The sequence below is a fragment of the Macrotis lagotis genome, chromosome 6 (assembly GCF_037893015.1).
Source record: "Macrotis lagotis isolate mMagLag1 chromosome 6, bilby.v1.9.chrom.fasta, whole genome shotgun sequence".
Taxonomy (NCBI): Eukaryota; Metazoa; Chordata; class Mammalia; order Peramelemorphia; family Peramelidae; genus Macrotis; species Macrotis lagotis.
In genome coordinates, this window is record NC_133663.1 from 114,304,607 (window position 1) to 114,318,460 (window position 13,854).

The window sequence follows — 13,854 nt, forward strand, 5'->3', positions numbered from 1 at the left end:
AAAAATCAAAAGAAAAAAGAAAAAAGCAAATGATGAAGAAAAGCAAAAAATGATAATGTCAGCAGACAAAAGTTGAGAAGAGAAGTTGGAGTCGGTGCCTGAGTGGGGGAAGCGGGGGGCAGGGGGGCAGGGCCGGAGGGATCCGGGAGCGGGGGAGGCCAGGCCCGCCCGCAGATACCTCGGGACCCCCCAGCCCCGTGGGGCCTTCGATGGGTGCAGGGGCTGCTGCGGGCTCCCGGGCGCCGGGCAGCCGAGCCTCCAGCTGAGCCCCCCGAGCCCGTCTGGGGCAGAGAAGGGGCTCGAGGCCCCGGACCCGAGGGCATGGAGCGCCTGGGGGAGAAGGCCAGCCTCCTTCTGGAAAAGCTGAAGCTCTCCGACTCCGGCAGCGCCAAGTTCGGCCGCAGGAAGGGGGAGTCGAGCCGCTCGGGGCCGACTGACGGGACCCCCGCCGCCGGGAAGGGGCGATTGTCCGGGGCCCCCAGGAAGCCCGGGGCGCGGACGGCCCTGGGGGAGCCCGGGGCCGAGCCGCCGGAGGCCGAGCGGGTCCGACGTTACTCCCTGGAGGCGCCGCGCTACGAAGTCCCCTTCCCTGGCGGGGCGCCCCAGCCCCGGGCCCTGGCGCTGCCCGTCCTGCGCCTGGAGACCTTGGCCCTGGCCCTGCGCCCGCGCTCCAGCGATGCCAGCAAGCCGTCCAGCGATGCCAGCAAGCCGTCCAGCGATGCCAGCAAGCCGTCCAGCCCCCGGGGCAGCCTGCTCCTGGACTGCGCGGGGAGCTGCGGCAACAGGACCAGGGGCATCAGCCCGCCGGGCCCTGCCCCTTTGGCCCTCCGTGCCCCGGGGCGCCCGCGGGCTTCGCCGCCTGGGCCGTCCCCTCCTCCTGCCCCGACCTCCACGCCGCCCTGGACCGACTCTGCGCGCAGCGGCCCACGGGCTTCGGCTTCCAGGAGAGCCGCCACTCGTACCCGCCGGCCCTGGGCAGCCCCGGGACCCTGGCCGGGGCTGGGGGCGCCGCGGCCGGGCCTTCGGAGAGGCGAGGAGCGCAGCCTGGACGGGAGTGCCCGGCTACGGGGACTGCGCGGCCGGCGCCCGCTACCCGGGGGAGCTGGCCGCCCTGCTGCGGCTGGCCTTGGGGCCCGGAGCGGGCGAGCCCCCGGGGCCCGAGCCCTCGGGGTCGGAGGAGCCGCCTGGCCCCTTCCCCCCGAGGCCGGCCGGGGTCGGGCCCGGGAGCTTGAGGCTAAGGAGGACTACTTCGGCACATGTATAAAGTGTAACAAGGGCACCTATGGGCGAAGTAATGCCTGCCAGGCCCTGGACAGTCTGTACCACACCCAGCGCTTTGTCTGCTGCTCTTGTGGGAGGACACTTCGCTTTCTACAGTGTCAGTGGTTCTGTCTACTTTGAGGAGGACTACCTGTTTTCAGGGTTCCAGGAAGCAGCAGAAAAATGTTGCGTCTGTGGTCACTTGATCTTGGAGACGATCCTGCAGGCAATGGGCAAGTCTTATCACCCAGGCTGCTTCCCCTGTATAGTCTGCAACAAGTGTTTGCATGGCGCACCTCTTACCGTAGACTTCTCCAATCAGGTGTACTGTGTCACCGACTACCACAAAAATTATGCCCCCATGGACTGAACTTCTCTTTGCTTTCCCATTCTGGCCAGCCCATCCTCCCATCAGAGGGCTGTGAGGAGATTGTGAGGGTGATATCCATGGACCCAGATTACCATTTTGGGTGCTATCACTGTGAGGATTGTCGAATGCAGCTGAGTGATGAGGAGGGCTGCTGCTGCTTCCCCCTGGATGGATACCTGCTCTGCCATTCCTGCCACATGCAGAGGATCAGTGCTCACCAGGGCACTGCCAACTATGTCTGAGCTGCCACCTCCACTAGTTCCTTCTGGCTCTCAAACTCCAGCAGTCAAACCCCTCCCAGGCAGTGAGCAGGGGAGAGCCCATGGGGGTAGAGGTGAGGGGTACAGGAAAGAAGGCAAGGTAGATAGAGAATAAGCTGGAGACCTCAAGAGGACGATGTCCTGTTTGGTTGGAGAGGTATCGTTGCTGGTGCCAGAAGAATTCGCATGCAGTGAACCTTTCAGAGCCAAGAAATAGTCCCCATTCTGGGCCTGAGAACAGTGATGTGACCAATTAACAAGGACATAGTCTCATCCCAGCTTATGCTGCTTCCTTCAGGACTTCCCAATTTCCCTTGTGGACTTTCCTGCAAAACCCAACCAGAATTCCTGTTCAGAAAAACTAGGAGAAAGCAAAAACCAATTAAGGGTTTAAACCCTGACCATGTCCCTTATGCATGTAATAAACTACCCCAGAAGGAAAGGAAAATTAATGGAAACTGTATTCCTACCATGAAAATTATGGGGACAGCCAAGGGACACAGCAAACCTCTTAGCCAATGGGAGAGAAGAAAGTTCTCCAGGCTTCTGGAACTTTCTGTCTCCCAATGCCACCCATTATAAGGTATGAGGTTGGTACTGGTCAGCTTCCTATTATCCTGCTTCCTGTTTCTCAGGGACTCTGTGATGCAGGCTCTAGGGTGCTGGGAGAGACCATGGACTGAACTTCTCTTTGCTTTCCCATTCTAAGGCTGGAGGACATAAGTAAAGCTGCCCAAGGAAGACCATTCTAAGATGGGTGGTATTTAAGCCCCATAGACTGCTGTCTCAGAAAGCCTCTCACCAGCCAAATGTACCCTACTCGTTAAGCTCCTGTACTCATCATAACTATCTCACTATCTTCCATCAAAAAAAAATGATAATGTCATGATCTGGTCTGCATTCAGACTCTGTAATTCTTTTATTGGATGTAGATGTCATTTTGATAATTTTTTTGAAATTTTATTTTATAACTGTATTGTTGACACAAGCTATGTCTATCACAGTTTGAAAATCTCAGTGTAGCCGTTAACATGTACAGTTTTCTTGCTTCTCCTCACTTAATTGAGCATCAGGCCATGCAAGTCATTTCAGTTGTTTTTTCTGATATCATGATGGCTTGCAGAAGAATAATATTCAATGATATACATATTCCAAAATATTTTTAGCCATTCTTCAATTGATATACATCCCCTCAATTTCCACTTTTTCCATTACAAAAAAAGACTTGCTTTAATAAGTGTTGTATATGTGGGTCTTTTCCTCTTTTTTTATGATCTGAAAGGTTTTCATAGTTTTTACAATTTTATAGCCTTTGGTCCTACTTCCAAATTGGTCTCCAGAATGGTTAGATTAGTTCACAACTCTACCAGAAGTGCATAATAGTAGTCACTATTTTATCCTAGTTTTCACACATCCCCTCTAACATTTATCATTTTCCTTTTCTCTCTCTTATTAACCTATTTCTTTAGTCAAGAGTAATTTAGAACATTTTTTTCAAATTACTATATAGAGTTTTAATTTCTTCTTCTGAAAACTGCCTCTTCATTTCATTAGATCATTTTTCAATTGTGAAATGATTTGTATTTTTTTATAAATTTAACTCAACTCAAGGACTTTCTACCAAGATGACAGAGAAAAACTAGGCATTCTCTTAAGTTCTTCTGACTTTCCCTCAGAATTAACATGAACCAAGCCTTTTAACAGAATTTGGATTGACAAAACCCAGAGAAGAACCTCGAAGATAGCATGGGTGAGTAAGAGGCAGAGAGCAGAGAGCCAGAGTGCAGGGAGGGCAAGGTGAGGTCTGGGGATAATCTAAGAACAGGGCCAGAAGCATTTGCACAGATGTGGTAGGGAGGGCTCCAGCACAGAAATCTTTACTGTCTGAGCTGGGAGAGCTCCAGCACAGTGGCTAGGTATCAAGCAGGTCTATTCAGCAGATCTGGAGACCAGGGCCAGGAACCCCTTGGTTTTCAGCAAAGTCCCTGTGTTTCCAGGTCTCCAGTTGATTTCCTCCCCTCACCCCCAATCCTGTTGGAAAAAGGTATTTTTCCAAGAACATACAAAGTAATACTCTCTCATGCCCCAGGTTCAGATGTGGGCAATAGACTTGCCCCAGTGATTATTGAGCATTTAATTAATTAATATATAGCCCGGGGGGGGGGGGGGCGGCGGCTAGGTGGCATAGTGGATAAAGCACCTGCTCTGGAGTCAGGACTACCTGGGTTCAAATCAGACCTCAGACACTTAGTAATTACCTAGCTGTGTGGCCTTGGGCAAGCCACTTAACCCCATTTGCCTTACAATAAAAAATATATAGCCCAAGGGTCCAGCTCACTTTGTTAGAATATAACCCAACAACTGCTGTTCCCCCTACTGCCCCTCCCCCAGACCTAGGGACTGGGATACTAATCAAGGCCACAGACACTCCAGAGAAAGCATCTAGCATCCCCTTCAAGTGGCCGACCCACTTGAAGTTACTAGGTCCATTGAGCAAAGGCACTGGGTATCTCAAAAATCTGTGAACTAGCCCCTCCCCAACACAAAATCTCAGGAAAATGAAGAAATGCCAGTGGAAGTGGGGTCCATTGAATGTTATCTTGAAGTCAAGGATCCTAACCCAGAGAGAACTAGAACTATAGAGAAGAATATGATTGATCTCCAGCCCAGAAAGATGTCTTAGAAGACATAAGGAAGGCTATTAAAAATCAAATGGAACAGTTGGGTAAAGAAGCACAAGAGAAAATTAAAACTTTGCAAGAGAAAATTATCACCTTGCAACAAGAAAGCAAAAATATAATCGGACAAGTGCAAAAAGAAAATAATTCTCTCAAAACCACAATTGGTCAAATGGAAAAGTCTTTCAAAAATAGAATTGATGAAATGGAAAAGGAATTTCAAAATGTAAACAAAGAAAATTCTTCTCTTAAAAATGATTGAAATCTGTGGAAACTAAAGACTTCATGGGACAACAAAAATCTGCTAAGCAAAGCCTAAAAAAAGAAAAAAATAGAAGAAAATGTAAAATACCTCATCAGCAAAACAAGTGACCTGGAGAAAAGATTCAGGAGATACAATATAAGAATCAGTGGGTTTCCTGGAAGCATTGAGGAGGAAAAAATGTCTGGCCTCCATATTTCAGAATATAGTGAAGGAGAATTGCCCTACATCATGGATCCAGAGGGCAAAATAGTTATTAAAAGAATAAATCAATCCCTTCCTGAAAAGGACCCCCATTGAAAACATCAAGGAATATTGAGGCAAAACTCCAGAACTATCAGATAAAAGAGAAAATCCTGTAAGCAGCCAGAATAAAACAATTTAAATACCAAGAAGCCACAGTAAAGATTACAAAGGACCTATCTGCATCAACATTAAGGAACAGAAAAGACTAAGATGCTCTGAAAAGCAAAGGAGCTTAGAATGCAGCCAAGAATTCCCTATCCAGTAAAAATTTAGCCTTCTCTTCTAGAGGAAAAGATAGACATTTAATGAAATAGGAGATGTCCAATTCTTCCTCATGAAAAGATCAGAGTTACAAAGAAAATTTGGACTCCAAACAGAAGACTCAAGAGATACATGAGAAGGGAAAAAAGGAAAAAAAAAGTTTTTCTGTAAGATGAAATTGGCTATAGCCCCACTTGGGAGAAAGATTCTCATAATTCTTGAGAATTGTAACTCTAATAGAGAGAATATACTTAGCCAGAAGTAATGGATACACTGAATTCTTTGTGACACTGATAGAATGATTTAAAAATAATAGCTCCATGAAAAGGGGGTCAGTAAAGAGACAGGAGGATGGAGGAGACTGAATGGGGTAAATTACATCATATCAAGAAATGAAAAGGACTTATTGCAATAGGGGGAATAAGGGAGGATGTGAGAACCACCTGAATCTTACTCTTATCAGATTTGGGTTAAAAAAATTTTGCCAAAAGTGTGTCTCATACACATGCGCTCAGTTAAGTTTAGAAACTTATCTTTTCTTTCAAATGTTAAGAAGGGAAAGGGAAGAGGAAAGGGGAGGGAGAGGAACTGCCAGAAGGAAGGGGCAAAGGGAAAGGGGAAAGAAAGGGGAGGGGGTTGGATTGAAGGAGGCAAACACATTGAAGAAAGTGGTATTCAGAAGTAAAATACTGGGAAATAGGGATAAGGTAGAAAAAAGGAGAAAATACAAACAGAGGGAAGATAGCATGGGGGCAATAAAGATTTAGTAATTATTACTTTGAATGTGAATGGGATGAACTCTCAGATAAAGCATGAGCAGATATCAGAGTGGATTAAAAACCAGAGACCTACCATATGATGCTTACAATTCATTTGAAGCAGATTTTATATATATATATACATATATATATAAATATATATATGTATATATATATATGTGTGTGTGTGTGTGTGCGTGTGTATACACACACGCACACACACACACACACACACACACATATATATATATATATATATATATATATATATGCATATGTTATATGGAGAGAGAGAGAGACAGACAGAGAGAATAAAGATAAAAGGTTGGAGAAAAATATATTATGTTTCAGCTGAAGTGAAAAAGGCAAGGTTTGCAATCCTTATCTCAGACAAAACAGATTCAAAATAGATCTAATTAAAAGCCATAAGGAATATACTATATCCTCCTAAAAGGTACCATAGACAATGAAGCCCATGTCAATACTAAATATGTATGCACCAAGTGGTATAGCATCCAAATTCTTAGAGGAGAAGCTGAATGAGTTGCAGGAAGAATTGACAGCAAAACTCTACTGGTAGAACAACTCAAATTCCCTCTCCCCAAATTAGATAAGTCTAACCATAAAATAAACAAGAAGGAAGTTAAGGAGGTAAATAGAATTTTAGAATACCTAGAAAAATAGACCTTTGGAGAGAATTGCACAGGCATATAAAGGAATTTACATTTTTTTTTCTGCAGTACATGGCACCTGCACAAAAAATTGACCATGTACTAGAGCATAAAAACCTCATAATCAAAAGCAGAAAGGTAGAAATATTGAATACTTCCTTTTCAGATCATAATACAATAAAAATCACATACAATAATGGGCCATGGAAAGATAGACCTAAAACTAATTGGAAACTAAATCACCTCATTTTAAAGAAAGAATGGATCAAGCAACAAATTATAGATAGAAATAATGATTTTATCCTAGACAATGATAATAATGAAACAACATCCCAAAGCTTATGGGATACAGCTAAAGTAATTATTAGGTGATATATTATTACTCTAAATTCTTACATGAATAAAATACAGAAAGAGGAAATAAATGAACTTAGCAGGCAATGAAAAAAATAGAGAAAGAACAAATTAAACCCCAATTAACTATCAAATTATAAATTCTAAAAATTAAAGGAGAAATTAGTAAAACTGAAAGTAAGAAAACCATTGAACTAATAAATAAAGCCAAGAGTTGGTTTCATGAAAAAGAAAATAATAAGCTAGACTTTTGGTTAATTTGATTTAAAAAAAAAAGAAAAGCAAATTACTAGTATCAAAAATGAAAAAAAAGGTGAACTCACCACCAATGATAAGGAAATTAAAGCAATAATTCAGAACCTTACCCAACTATATGTCAATCAATTTGATAATAAGTGAAATGGATGAATATTCAAAACTATAAGTTCCAGGTTAAATGAAGAGAAAATTAAATATCTAAATAAAAATCATCAATGAACTCCCAAGGAAAAAATCTCCACAACCAGATGGATTCACATGTTACTTCTATCAAATATTTAAGGAACAATTGGTTCCAATTCTGTATAAACTATAGAAAAATAGGTGAAGGTGAAACTCTGTCTAATTCCTTCTATAACATCTGATATGTAAGCCAAGAAGAGTCAAAACAGAGAAAGATAATTATAGATCAATTTCCCCTAATGAAATATTAAATATTAAAGAAAATTTTAGCAAAACTCTTATAGCAAGTTATCACTAGGATAATACATTATCACCAAGCTAGATTTTTTCAGGAATGCTGGGTTGGTTGAATATTAGGAAAACTGTCAGTATAATTGACTATGTAAATAATAAACCTAAGAGAAATCATATGATTATCTCAATAGATGCTGAAAAAGCCTTTAACAAAATACAGCACCCATTTCTACCGAAAACACTAGAGAGCATAGAATAAATGGCTTATTCCTTAGAATGATAAGCATTATCTATCTGAAACCATCAATAAGCACTATATTCAATAGGGAGAAGCTAGAGGAAATCTCAATAAGAGCAGGGGGTGAAACAAGTATGCCTGTTAATCAGCACTACTATTCAATATTGTATTAGAAATGTTAACTTCAGGAAGAAATAGAAGGAATTAGAATTGGAAAGAAACAAAACTCTCATTGCAGACATGATGGTACACCTAGAGAACCTTAAAAAACATTTAAAATGCCACTGAAAATAATAATAAAACACTTTTCATACAAATAAATATTATTTAAATAACTGGACAAATATCAACTGCTCATGGATAGGTGAGTAAATATAATAAAAATTACATTTATACCTAAATTAAACTACTTATTTAATGCCATACCAATCAAACATCCAAAAAATTACTTTAATGAGCTAGAAACAAATGTAAGTAAATTAATATGGAGAAACAAAAAGTTAAGAATATCAAAGCTTTAGCCTTATCAGACTTAAAATTATATTATGAAGCATTACTTATCAAAACTGTCTGGTACTGGCTAAGACATAGAGTGGTGGATGAGTGGAATAGACTAGGTACAAAAGAGACAGCAAGAAATGATTATAGTAATCTGCAGTTTGACAAAACTAAAGCCTCAAACTTCTGGGATAGGAACTTGTTCTGATGATAAACTATTGGGAAAATTGGAAGATAGTATGGCAAAAGCTTACATTAGATCACATCTCATACCCTATACCAAGATGATATCAAAATGAGTGCAGGATTTAGACATAAAAGAAAATAATATAAACAAACTAGGAGAACAAGTAATAGCTTACTTGTCAGATCTATGGAGGGGGGAGCAATTTATAACCAAGGAAGAGATAGAGAATATCATTAAAAAATAAACTGGATAATTTTGATTATATTAAATTAAAAAGCTTTTACACAAACAAAACCACTGTAAACAAGATCACAAGAAATATAGTAAATTGGGGGACAATTTTTTTACAACTGGTGTTTCAGACAAAGGACTCATTTCTAAAATATATAGAGAACTGAGTCAAATTTACAAAAACGAAAACAAAAACAAGTCACTGCCCAATTGACAAATAGTTACAGGATAAGCAAAGGCAATTTGCAGATGAGGAAATCAAAACTATCCATAATTGGGGCAGCTAGGTGGCACAGTGGATAGAGGACTGGCCCTGGAGTCAGGAGTACCTGAGTTCAAATCTGGCCTCAGACACTGAATAATTACTTAGCTGTGTGGTCTTGGGCAAGCCAATTAACCCCATTGCCTTGCAAAAACCTAAAATAAAAAACAACCCTATCCATAATCTCTAAATAAATACTGATTAGAGAAATGCAAATTAAAGCATCTCAAGTACCAACTCATACCTCTCAGATTGGTCAATATGACCAGAAAGAACATTGATCAATGTTGGAAGGGATATAGGAAATCTGGGACACTAATGCATTTTTGGTGGAGCTGTGAATGGATCCAACCTTTCTAGAGAGCAGTGTGGAATTTTGCCCAAAGGGTAATACGAATGTACATAACCTTTGATTCAGCAATACCACTACTGGGTCGATTCCCTGAAGAGAGCAGGGTAAAACAATCACTTATATAAAAACATTCATAGCATCTCTGTGTTGGCTAAGAATTGAAAATTGAATGGAAATTGTCCATCAATTGGAAAATGGCTAAACAAATTGTGATATATGTATGTATGTATGGAACACTATTGTTCTATTAGAAACCAGGAGGGATGGAATTTCAGACTTGAGTGAATTGATGCTGAGCAGGATGAACAGAACCAGAAGAACATTGTACACATCAACAGCAACATGGGGGTGATGATCAACACTAATGGGACAATTTTAGGGTATCGTTGATGGAAAATACCATCTATATTCAGAGAAAGAACTGTGGAGTTTAAACAAAGACCCAAGATTTCAATTTTTTTTTAAATTGCTCTCTTTTGCACTACACAATTTTGCTATCTCTAATATTTTAATTCTTGCTCAAGTATATGCTTTTTCTTCTCTCAACATGTTCAGTTTTGATCAATGCATAGCATGAAAACAATGTAGATTGTCAGATTGCTTTCTATGGGGGCAGGGGGAAGGAAGAGAGGTTGGGAGAAATACCGTAAAATCCAAACTCTTACAAAAATGATAGGTAGGAACTACGATTGTGTATAATTGGAAAGAAAATAAAATATTTATTTAAAAATTTAACTAAAACTATTTTTTATTTGAGAAATGAGGGCTTTATCAGAAACAATGACTGTAAAAAATTGTTTTCCAGGTTTCTGCTTTCCTTCTAATCTTGATTACATTTGGGTTTTGTGCAATTTTTAATATACAGTAATAAAAATTATCCATTTGTATTTAATAATATTTCCTATCTTTTGTTTCATCATATTTTTCTCCCTCTCCATAGATCTACATGACTAATGGTATCACCTTTATGTCTAAATATTGTATCTATTTTTATCTTAAATCTTTATAGGGTATGAATTGTAGATCTATGCCTTCTTTGTGCCAAAGTGTATTCCAGTTTTCCCTGTAATTTTTGCAAATACTGAATTCTTATCCCATAAACTGGATTTTTTGGGTTTTTCAAATAGTTATTTGATAGTAGTAATGTAATTCACGCCTTTTTTATATCTCCACTCTATCTATATCACTCTATTTCCCCCACTATCAGATAGGTGTGGGGTGGATTGTAGGAAAAGGAAATAAATTTGTTTATTTAAAAAAAATAGTGAAATGAGATGATGCTGTAGATGCACCAATCTGTTTCTTAGACAGTACCAGCTTGCAATTGTTTTAACCTTACTGACTTCTAATGAATGTGTCTATGATTTGATCTTGCCTCTATTATGAACCCACTCTTCTTTTTGTTTATTTCTCATTTTTCTAACTCACTTCTTGATTTATCTGAAGCTTCAAGCTTTTTTTGCACATCTTTTTCCTTTTGCAAAGAAAATCTATGTTTGGATATTTTTGGTTGCTTTCCAGGGGGTGTGATCTGGAGAGAAGTGTGACCACTGCTTTCTTGCTCTTCACTCTGATCCTTTTCTAGGAAGGGTATTTTATTCCTTGGAATTATAATAATTAATGTTATTCAGTGATCCTTTCTCCCTTTAGATTGGAAATTATATTGTTCTTCAGAGTTTCTAATCTCTTCAAGACAAAAATAATATTGATTCTCAGCACTTAGACTCCCTCTTCACTAAAACTGATACTCTCCACCCTTGAAGTATGACCTAGAAATGGGTATTGACAATTGAAGGGTCAAATAGCATCTGGTCCTATGTCCAATACTAGTTCAGGTATCTCCTGTTATCTCTGTCTAATCAGTTGTCAGGTCTTCTTACCATTTCTTACTTGAGAGCTCCTAAAGCTGCTTCTGCTTCTGTCACCATCACCTAAGACCACAACTGGTTTTTCATCCACATGGACTCAGGATTAGCCTCCTCCCCTATGTCACAGATCTTTTCAAATCCCTTAAATTTTGGAGTACTGGAAGCCTGTATCATTCTGACTTTTTATTGACTCCGTTCCAAAATTTGAATTGATATTATTTTCAAATTATTGGAGGCGAACATTGGGGAAACCCAGTTTAATGCTTCTCTACACTGCTATCTTAAGTACTATAATCTATTTTTAAACAGGTAGCCAATTAATTTGATTCAGAAATAAACAATGAAAGAGAAAGAGATAGAAATCAAGACTTCTGAATTCAGATACTGGGAGCAGTCATACTTTTTTCATAAGGAAAGTAACTGAATGGCACAGGTGTTAGAAATAAGGTTAGATAGAGCACTGGCCCTGGAGTCAGAAGGACCTGAGTTCAAATCTGGACTCAGAGACTTAGTAATTGGCTAGCTGTGTGACCTTGGGCAAGTCACTTACTCCCATTGCCTTAAATGAAAAAAAAATTAAATATTATTTAAAAAGAAATAAGGTTACTAGTTATTTTCTAACTACTAAAATAGCAGTGAAATTGGAAGTCGATTATCATCTTACCCTTGAGCTCAGTGATCTGGGAAAGAGAGAAAAATCAGTGAGTGACACCCACTCACCCAAATTGAATTCACTCCATGATTCTGTGACCAAATATTTTTGACAATAATACCTTTGCAATTGTGGTTCGCATTGGTTTTCTTTTTTTTTAAATAAAAGATTTATTTTATTAGTATTTATAACATTTTATGATTTATGTTTAAGACAAAAATGTTTTTTTAAAATTATATTTGAACTTAGTTTTATCAATGTGTTCATTAGAATGATTAGAGTTTAAATCCTTTGTTGATGATTAACTATTAACTTCTAGTATATCATTAAATGTTTGTGGCTAACAAATTATCTTTAAACTAAAACATAACCATATTTGGTAGAGTTTTACTTTTGTATTCATTTGAAGTAATTTTTGTCTTCTCCTCACCTTTTTAAAATTAATTTTTATAAAAGATATTATTTGAGTTTTACAATCCCCCCCCCTCTGGTATTTAATTGGGGATTTTTGATTTGTCCTTTCTCTCATTTTTTTGGTTGCATGTTTAGTTCATTGACTTCCTCTTTCTCCAATTTATTCATGTAAGCATTTAGAGCTATAATGTATCCTCCGAGAGTCACTTTGAATGAATCAAATAGGTTTTGGTATGTCGTTTCATTAATATAATTATCTAGGATAAAATGGTTAATTCTTTCGCTAATTTGTTTTTTGGTCCAATCATTTTTTAAAATGAGGTTATTCAGTTTCCAATTTGTTATGGCTCTATATCTCCTTGGCCCAATATTGCATATGCCTTTTATTGCATTGTGATCTGAGAAAGATGTATTCACTATTTCTGCCTTTCTGCAGTTGATCATTAGGTTTTTATGTCCTAGTACGTGGTCAATTTTTGTATAAGTTCCAGGTACTGCAGAGAAAAAGGTATATTCCTTTCCATCAACATTTAGTTTCCTCCATAAGTCCACCATATCTAATTTTTCTAACAATCTATTTACCTCCTTAACTTCTTTCTTGTTTATCTTATGATTCGATTTATCTAGATCTGAGAGTGGGAGATTGATGTCTCCCACTAGTAGAGTTTTGCTGTCTGTGGCTTCCTGTAGTTCTTTTAGCTTCTCCTCTAAGAATTTGGGTTCTGTCCCACTGGGTGTATATACATTCAGTATTGAAATGACTTTATTCTCTATGGTACCCTTTAGGAGGATAAAGTTTCCTTACTTATCTTTTTTAACGCTATCTATTTTTGCTGCCGCTTTGTCTGAGATAAGGATTGTTACCCTTGCTTTTTTTTTTACTTCAGCTGAAGCAAAATATATTTTGCTCCAACCTTTTACCTTTACTCTATATGTATGTCTCTGCTTCAAATGAGTTTCTTGTAAGCAGCATATTGTAGGATTCTGGTTTTTAAACCACTCTGCTATTTGCTTACGTTTTAAGGGAGAGTTCATCCCATTCACATTCAAAGTTATGATTACTAATTCTTTATTGCCCTCTGTGCTATCTTCCCTATGTTTGTAGTTTTCCCCTTCCCCCCGTTATCCATATTCCCCAGTATTTTGTTTCTGAATACCACTCCCTTCAGTGTGTTGCCCCCCTATATCACCCCTCCCCTTTCTTTCCCCTTTCCCTTCCCTTCCTTTTGTTAGTTCCCCTTCCCCCCCCCCACTCCCCTTCCCTTTCTCTGTCCCCCCTCCCCTTTTCCCCTTTTAATACTTGAAAGGTAAGGTGTTTTATAAGTTAACTGAGTATGTGTAGGTTGACTTTAAGCCA

At 39.4% G+C, this 13,854-nt stretch overlaps 1 pseudogene; it reads left to right on the forward strand.

Moving 5' to 3' along the window:
- The first annotated feature begins 321 nt into the window (after positions 1-321).
- On the forward strand, positions 322-1,872 carry LOC141491797 (LIM domain-containing protein ajuba-like; annotated as a pseudogene).
- Positions 1,873-13,854: the final 11,982 nt, after the last annotated feature.